General features: G+C 43.6%; 1 pseudogene across 1 annotated transcript; it reads right to left on the bottom strand.

The window, feature by feature from the left end:
- Nucleotides 1-1426: 1426 nt before the first annotated feature.
- LOC116545749 lies at nucleotides 1427-2458 on the bottom strand (annotated as a pseudogene). Its single transcript, XR_004266428.1, has one exon. The product of XR_004266428.1 is annotated as a 60S ribosomal protein L5 pseudogene (transcript).
- Between the last annotated feature and the right edge of the window lie 7195 nt (nucleotides 2459-9653).

The raw sequence follows: 9653 nt of genomic DNA, 5'->3' as shown, positions 1-9653 counted from the left end.
TAGTCTTTTTCTGAACCACTTGAGAGTAAGCTGAAGACATGATTTTCTATGATCCTTAAATATTCCAGTGTGAGCCGGGCACGGTGGCTTATGTTTGTAATCCTAGCACTTTGGGAAGCTGAGGTGGGCGGATCATGAGGTCAGGCATTTAAGACCAGCCTGACCAACATGGTGAAACCCTGTCTCTACTAAAAATACAAAAATTAGCTGGGTGTAGTGGCTTGAGCCTGTAGTCCCAGCTACTCAGGAGGCTGAGGTGGGAGAATCACTTGAACCCGGGAGGCGGAGGTTGCAGTGAGCCAAGATCGTGCCACTGCACTCCAGCCTGGGCGACAGAGCGAGACTTTGTCCCCCAACAACAACAACAACAACAACAAAATTTCCAGTGTATATTTCCCCTAGCAAGTTCACTCTCCTAACCTATCAGCACACAGCTCTCCAGGTCAGGAAGTCCACATTGGTATAACACTACCATTCAATCTGCAGAGTCAATTAAAACTTTGCTGACTGTCCCAACAATCCAGGAACGCTTAGTTACCAGCAATTAGTTGTCAGCAATGTCCATCCAGTATTTAGTTGTCCTATCTCTTCCAGCTAAAATACCACCTTCAATCTGAGATAGTTCCATAGAGTTTTCGTGTATTTTATGTCCTCAACAGTTTTAGCAACTACTGATTTTACATTTTGTAGGATGCACCGCATTTCCTCATGACTAGACTCAGGCCATGTTTTCTTGGCAGGAATACCCTGGAAATGACGTTATGTTCTTCTTGGTGCATTACATCAGGGGGCACACAATGCCAACCTGTCCTGTCACTGGTAGTATTAACTCTAGTCACCTAGTTTATTGGTGTCTGCAGGTTTCTGTAGCATAACAGTGTCACTTTTTTTCTCTGTAACTGATCAGTATTTTGTGGGGAGCTATTCCCAGATTATCCCAACATCCTGTTTCCCACCTATCCTCTACCAAACACCCTTAGCTGCCTGAATCAACCGGTACTGTTATGGTGGCCAAATATTGATTCTCATACTCATTAATCTTTCTACATTTATTAGTTGGCATTCTATTGTAAGGAAGAGAAGGGCTTCTCCTCTGTTCAGTTATCTATTGCTGTACATCAAGCTAGACCTAACTTTACTGGCTTAAAACAACAATAATGTAGCTCATGAATCTGCAATCTGGACAAGGTAGTATTTTAGCTGGGGCAGTCAGCTGGGGTTAGAGGATCCAGTTCCAAGGGGGCTCACTCACATGACTGACTAGGTGGTGCTGTCTTTTGGCTAGGACCACAGCTGAGGCTGCCAGCCAGAACCCTCACATGAATCCTTGCTATGTAGCTGCTTGATTTTATCCCAGCATTGGGGCTGAGATTCAACAGCAAGTATCCCAAGAGAGCAAGGTGGAAGTATATGGCCTTTTTCTTTCTTTTTTTTTTTTAATTGCTGTCCATAAGTTTATTGTCTTTATCTGAAAAATCCTGATAGAAAATTGTTTGGTTTAGCTCTCAGCAGCCCGCTCCTGAACTCTGAGGAAGCTTGCCTTCTTTCGAGCTACCCGATCTTTCTTCTGAGCAAGGGACATTTTGGGGCGGTTCCACCTTTTCTTCTTAACTTCTTTCTTGGGCTTCTTTTCATAGACTGGATTCTCTCGTATAGCAGCATGAGCTTTCCTATACATCTCCTCCATCATGTCTGGAGTTACGCTGTTCTGTATGTATTGAGAGAACTGTTTCTTGTAAGCATCTTCATCTTCTTCCATTAAGTAGCGCATGTAATCTGCAACATTCTGGCCCATGATGTGCTTCCAGTGTACTTCTGCATTAAATTCCTTGCTTTCAGAATCATAACCAGGGAATCGCTTGGTACTATGAGGGATAGACAAGCCTCCATCCACAGCTCCCTTCAGGGCACCAAAAACTTTATTGCCAGTGGTAGTTCTGGCAAGGCCTGCATCCAAATAGCAGGTAAAGGCACCTGGCTGATCATCAATGCTTTCCACATTGTATTCATCACCAGTCACCTCCACTTGACCTTCATAGATCTTCTCCATGCCAAACCTACTGAGAAGCCTGCGGGCCAGCAGCAGGCCAGTACAACACGCTGCAGCGTAATTTGTCAGGCCAACCTTCACACCATATTTTGGCAGTTCGTGTGCATACGCTGCGCAGACTATCATATCCCCCTCTATACGGGCATAAGCAATCTGACAAATGATATCTCTGTTTGTTACACGAACTATCATCCTGTATTTGGGTGTGTTGTATTTATTTTTATCCTGTATCACCAAGCGTTTCCGAGCATAGTAATCAGTTTTACCCTCCCGTCATCTTCTAAATTTCACTTGGCATCTCTTAAAGTAGGCCTTATTCTTAACAACTTTAACAAACCCCATCCTGCGGAACAGAGATCCGCGTCCGCGGCTCGACAGAGACCTGCAGCGTACATGGCCTTTTTCTAACACAACCTCAGAAGTCACATAGCTTTCATTTCCACTGTATTCTGTTGGTTGAGGCAGTCATAAATATCCATATACGGTCAATGGGGGAAGACATAGCTTTTACCACTTGATGGGAAGGTTGTTAAGAGTAGCTTATAGGATAGAATATCTTGTGGTGAGCATCTTTGTAGATACAATCTGCCCTATCTTCCATTTATTTATTTCTTTATGCCAATATGGACTCATGAATTCTTATTTTGTATAATTGGTTGTGATCCATTACTATCTATGTTTATTTTGATGCTCAAATTTTCCCAGATTTGACCACTGGGAGCCCCTTTCAAGGTGGTCTTGGTGCCCTTTTGACTCCATTGAGCATTTTCTTTTTTTTTGAGACAGAGTCTCGCGCTCTGTCACCAGGCTGGGGTACAATGGTGCGATCTTGGCTCACTGCCTCCTGATCTCTGCCTCCCAGGTTCAAGCAATTCTCCTGCCTCAGCCTGCTGAGTAGCTGGGACTACAGGTGCGTGTCACCATACCTGGCTAATTTTTGTATTTTACATTGTTTCACCATGTTGACCAGGAGACTCTTGATCTTTTAACCTCATGATCCGACCACCTCAGCCTTTCAAAGTGCTGGGATTACAGGTGTGAGCCACCATGCCGGCTTTTTGAGCACTTTCTTTAGTGGAGGGTGGTATATGGAAACTATTATCTGAGCTCTTGGTTGGCTCATTGCTGTTGGGCTATAATTGCTTGTAGCTGCTCTTCGCAGACAGGGCTGGAAAATATATGTATGTATATATTAATACATACATGCGCATATACACACACATACATCTATAGCTTTTTATATCTCTGAGTATATCCATTTGAAACATGAATTTATACCCAAACCTCCAATTTCCACTCAGAATGTTAGCATTCGGTCTGGTCTTCCTCCTTTCTACGTTTGTAGTATCTTCCCCAACAGTGAGAAACCTGGCACTTATTATCTTCAATATAGTCTTTGCTTATTTGCTGAATTAATGTAAACAGTCTCTAAACCATGAGTCTCCTCTCACACCTGCCACTTCAACACCCCACCACCAGCGATCTGCATTCTCAAATAGCATCAGGCACATTACCAACGAGCTTCCACGTGACATTCTGCACCGCTTCAGCATCCCACATCTTTGGGCACTGGCAGGCACTCCTCCAGCACCTCTCTGTACGGCTCCCCTCCTCTCTGAAACCGGTCAGAATGTGGTAGAGAGCCTTCACTTTTTGAATATCCACACTAGCTCCTTTCTCATCTTTTAAAAAATGCAAACTTGATGATGTTTGCCTGCTTAAAATCCCTGAATGATTTTCTGGTCCTTAGACTAAATCCAAAAACCATAATGGCCTACAAAACTCTACATCATTTGACATCCTGCCTGCTTCTTCAGTATCATCTGAATTATTTCTCGGGTTCAGTCAGTTTCCCGGAGTGGAATCTTCCAATCTTCCGCTTGGCATGTGTAACCTGGCTGTCGGTATTTTGGGAACTGAGTCAAGGATGGGGACTGGAGGTCTCAATGATCAGAATGCAGATTTCAACTTAATCCTGGTTTTCAGCATGGCTTCTCAGTGGGCCCTCAGCTGTGCTTAGTTTAAATGTTTTCTCCCCTGCTGGGATGGAGGAAGGGATCTGGGGACTGTTTCTTACCAACATGTTCAATCAATCATCGCGTTTTCAACTCCATACCAAGACTCCCACTTTCAGAGATAACTGGTACCCTCAAAACTTGAGCTTTTTGAGGTTTGCAGTATAAACTGCATCCTTGGGTTTTCGCTTTTCCTAATCTGCTAAACCAGTTACCCCTCATTTATCCATTTTCTAGTTTCCATATTTACATTCACGTGCGTGTGTGCATGTGTGTGCTGCCTTGCCTATTGTAGCTTCTCTTCCTTTTTCCTTTGTACTCCCTGCATTTGGCCTTTTAATCCCCAGTTCTTTTTTTTTCTGTGGGATCTTAGGAAGGAGCTCAGATAAGTGCCGTGTTCAATTTGCACAATTTAACTGCAAGTGAAATTGTTTTAAATAACAAACACCTGTTTCATTTGACAGCCAATCCCATGAACAAAAAATCGGATTTCCTAGAATCGTGAAATATTATAACACAAAATGTTCATCCAGTCCATTGTTTCTTGTCTTTTTGCTACCAGGTATCTCTCTTATTATATTCTATCTACCCCTCACTCCCACCCCACGTTTGAAAAGATTCAGACTCCCAAACCTTAGTTTGGGAAACTCTGCTCGACTCATTGCCCTCATTTTACAGATCAAGAGACTGAGGCCAAGAGATAGAAGTGATTTGTTAAAGTCTTACAGCTAGTAAGGGGCCAAGTTAGGATGGACACGCAGGTCTCCTACTTCCTCTTCTACTGCTGCTTTTCTATCTAGGATGTGAGATTTCTGACTGCCCCCAAACCGAGGGGAAGGTGAGGGAAAACTTTCCTTCTGACTGTGGTTTTTTTAGCAACATCAATGCTGGCATTGAAACGTTACATCTTCTGGTGGCTAAGAGGAAAATGCTGTCTGCCACCTTGAAGGCCACAGATGGCCAGACATTCTGGGAATCACTGGAGCTTTCTCAGCGCCACAGGGGAACTGTTTGAAATGCAATAAAGATTCCTTTACAACAAACTTGGAGAAAAAGCTCCACTGGGAACACATCAGAATCAGTGTGGGAGGTCTTTTCTAGCCTACCTAACCCGCCAATCAGCAAGGGGGCGCCTGCTGGGAACTCTTTCCTGGGCTGAAAGTTACCAGAGATACACGGGCTTCTGATCAAATTGCAGAGACCAAACAGCCTATGGAACAGCTTATACCCTCTCTAAAGGCAGGACCTTTCTTTTTCCCATTTCTTATGGGCCTCAGTGCCCCAGGCCTCCTGCTGGACACATGTTAGTTACCTATAGCTTAATTAAAGCTTTGTTGATGCATTATTTCCTCTCCCCAAAGTGGAAATAATGGGTGAGTGCTGAGTTGGTGTGACCACGTGGCCACACTCCCCGAGGTAAAGTGACTACATACATTTTGTCTTGGAAACTCACTGCCTTCTGGAGAGTCCTTTTACACTAGTAAAGGTTAAATTTTGCTATTTTCCTGGATCTTTTGAAAATATTGCCTATAAATGAGAAAGCTAACAACAAAACCCCTACAGTTTGTATAGGCTTTGTAGCTTACTGTGATCTCATTTAATCTCCTATCTTGTCTTTTCCCTCAGTGCTTTGTACACAAATGTTATTGATTCCCTCCAGAGGCAGCCATGTGTGGTAGAATACACAGCGTGAGTCTGGAGTTTTAGCACCCACCTCTTCAATGATCTGAGTGCTGTTGGGCAAGCTGCCTCCCCTCCCTAAGCCTCGATTTACCTGCATACAGAACGAGGAAAGGGTTTGGATTTCACAGAATCTGAGGCCTCTCTAGTTTCTGGTTGGAGTGCAAGTGTGGTTTCTGCTGTGGGCGTGGTTGTTCCAAAGCAAAGGGCAGGGACAGGATGCAGTCTGGTGATCAGGGACAGAGGAAGACAGGCACAGCAGCTTTGCACATTTGTGGGTCCTTACTCTCTCGCCTTAGATTTCCCAGGCTGTTTAAGTTCATGATCTTAGGGCAGCGCCTGTCCGCCCCCTACCACACACACCATGCTATTCAGAGTTTCTTTCCCAGGGTCTACTTTAAAGCCGGTAGATTTTCAGGGGTCTCAGATCTTCTTAGTGCTTGCCCTCTTGACATCTGAGGCCTGAAAATAACTTACGTTGCCTGCTTAGGGACGCTTCCGGAGGCCTCAGCCTTCTGTCTTCCGGGGCTGGGGGTAGGAGGGTGCCAAAGCACAGGCAGTCATTGTTTGGGTATTGACTCAAAGGAGAAGGAGCCACAATGCACAGGAAAAAGGATGAGCTCATGACAGCTAAATGAAAAGATTCTTATCTTGGAAACAGCGGTTTCTTATGCAAAACAGGGGGCGACAATGTGATTGTGCTCCATGGAGTACATTCAACAACAGGGATTTCAAATGAAGTTATTTTGCATACTTACAGGAGCAGCAATGGGCCAGATTGTTCATTAATTAAAGAGGGTGGCTGAACCCCCTACACAACACACACACATACACACACACACTCACATACACACACACACTCACACACATACACACACACAGGCTGCAAAACTTAAATAATTCATTCGCTTTCTCCTCATTTCCAGTTGATCAGCTGAGAGGCAAATGTTTTTGCAACCCTAGCCACCTCTGGAGAAAGGAGGGGAGAGAGGATGGGGGAGGACGGGAGAAGGGATGTGGTGGGGAGGGGAGGGGTGTCACAGATAACTAGAACAGTGGTGATCTCGCAACCATTTCTATTGGTGTTCAGATGTATTGCACAGAGCTGGTGACTTTTTGTTTCCTTTATTTTCCACCCAGGAGATTTACCTTTCTAGTTCTGTTTGATTTCATCTGAAAGAAGTCGAAGCAAATCCCCACTGAAGAGGAGGAGAGGAAAGGAGCGAAATGCAGAGGGTGCAGGTGGGAGAGGCCAGGAATATGTTCTTTGACCACAGTCCCTCTATTTCCCCAACTCTGACACGTGGTCCCCTGAGGGGAAGGACTAGATCTGTGGTTGTCCTGGAAATTCCGGAATGTAGGTCACCCATTAAATGGGTAATGCCAGAAGTGGAGAGTAGAGTTGTGTGTGGTTGCAGGTGGGAGGCATCAACACCGCCCACATCTCTTTCCTATCAGTCACACTGCTCTCCTTCTACCCCAGTTCGTCTTTTCATTTAGGAATAAGAATGGTTATTATTTATCAAGTACTTCCACATTCATTATCTCTTTTATTTTCCCCCATCACATGTGTTATACATGTGTGCCAGATACTTTTACTTAGTTTATTTGAGCTGCTCAGGTACCCTGGGAGATAGCTGGGTATTACTGCTCCTGTCTTAGAAATGAGGAAACTGAGGCTCAGAGACACTAAGTAGGTTACCAAAGGTCACACAGCTCAGAAATAGCAAAGCTCGATTTGAACCCACATTGGTCTTGATATCAACATCTGTGCTCTAAACTGCTGTGCAATGCTAACTCTCCTCTCTTTCCCTCATTCTTCCCTACGTCAGCTTTGCCCTACTGTTACCCAGAAGGCAAACTTCCCACGTAGTTGGCACTCTGGCAAGCGAAGTAAGAACAGAGGTCTATCATGAATGTGAGACACTCCCCTCAACCATGCCTACTGTCATTATGGAAGACAAGCTAAGTTAGAAAAGCCTTGTTGTTACAGTGAACCCCAAGTTTCTCTTCAAATAATCAGTTTGTCAGTATGTTCAGCTCTCTTATATTTTAATTATCTATTTTAAAGTTTAACTTCCTTGTAATTCTGTAAACAACCTTCTCCACCAGTTCTGATCAGTAGTTCACATCTGTTCCCCCACTCTGGCTTTATGCTGACTCATCCTGTTCACCTGCTCCAGTCACCTGCTCCAGTCACCTCCCTTGACCTAGGTCACCCCTGGCTACCTGCTCTGACCCACCTGTAACTGTCCTTCCCACCCAAACACCCACCCTGCCACTCCAGCTCTGACCCCTGCTCTCTTTAAAATAGCCAATCAGGATTAGTCTAGCTTGTGCAGTCTAACCCTAGCCAATAGGGGAACAACACAGCAGTAGGGATGACCCCCATCAGGCATAAGTACCTCTTCCCCCTTGTCCAAGCGTGCAGCTGCCATTGTTCCATCTGTGAGCCGCATCCTTCTATAGAAGTAAATTGCCTTGCTGAGAGAATTTATCTTTGAGTGCTATTTCTTCTGTGGCATCGAAATTTTACTTATAACACTTGTAGATCTCCTCTCTACCTGAGGCTCACAAATATGATTAACTTTTTGATTTTAAGTGGGGAATGTTGAGGTATAATTTTCATACAGTAAGATTCTCCTTTTTAAAGTGCAAATGAGTTTTGACTAACAAATCCTATTATGTCACCACAAACACAATCAAGACATAGGATATTTTCATTACCCCAATAAGTTCCCTTGTGTTCCTTTGTGGTCAGTCCCCTCTCTCCATACACAACCTTTGGCAGCCTCTGATCCATTTTCTATTCCAGCAGTTTTACAGTTTCAGAATGTCATATAAATGGATATTATATATCCATTTATATGACATTCTGAAACTGCAAAATATGTATAGAATATATAGTCTTTTAGGTTGACTTATTTAATTAAGAATAACACTTTCCCCTTCCCTCCCCTACTCACTCCCCCTCTCTCTTTCTTTCCTTCCGTTTTTTTCTTTTCTTTCTTTCTTTCCTTTCCTTTCCTTTCCTTTCCTTTCCTTCTTTCCTTCTTTCTTTCCTTCTTTCTTTCATCTTTCTCTCTCCTCTCCTCTCCTTCTTCTCCCCTTCTCCCTCCCCTCCCCTTCTCCCTCCCCTCCCCTTCTCCCTTCCCTCCCCTGCCCCCACCCTCCCCCACTTCCTTTCCCATTTTCTTTTCTGCAGGGTCTCACTCTGTCACCCAGGCTGAGTGCAGTAGCATAATCACAGGAAGGATTTTCTGACTTTCCCCTGAAACAGGTCATAGGACCTTCATGTGAGGCGTGCCTTCCCTATACGTGAAGGAAAGGAACAGCCTTATCTCTGAAGACAAAAGGACACAGAATGAAATCTGAACAAACAGGCCTTGCTAATTTTCCCCCAGTTTATTACCATGAGATCACAACCTTTTGTCTTTCTATTATATTTGTCCATGATTATCCACTCTTCATCAAACCTACTATAAAATATACTCAGGTTTAACTATTTCTTTGGGTCTTCATTTCCTTATCAAGTCTTCCTTGTCATGTACAACTTATATTAAATAAACTTGTTTGCTTTTCTCTTGTCAATCTGGCTTTTGTTACAGTGGTCTCAGCCATGAAACTAGAATTGGTAGAGAAAGAGATTATTTCTCCTCCCCTATACTGTTAAACTCTTTCCAAAGCAGCTGTGCTATTATGAACTCCCACAAGCAATCCATAAAAATTCTAGTTGCTCTGCATCCTTACTAACACGTGGATAATGTCACTTTTTTAAATTTTAGCAATTCTAATAGATGTGTGTATTTTATCTCATTATAGTATTACTTTGCATTCTCCTAATGATTAATGACGTTAAGTGTCTTTTTACTTGTTTATTTGTCATCTGTATCTCTTCTTTGGTGAAG

The sequence above is a fragment of the Sapajus apella genome, unplaced genomic scaffold (genome assembly GCF_009761245.1).
Source record: "Sapajus apella isolate SASKATOON/1434 unplaced genomic scaffold, GSC_monkey_1.0 scaffold361, whole genome shotgun sequence".
NCBI classification, from domain to species: domain Eukaryota; kingdom Metazoa; phylum Chordata; class Mammalia; order Primates; family Cebidae; genus Sapajus; species Sapajus apella.
Note: the sequence above shows the minus strand (reverse complement) of the source record. Positions and strands in the feature narration are given on the sequence as shown.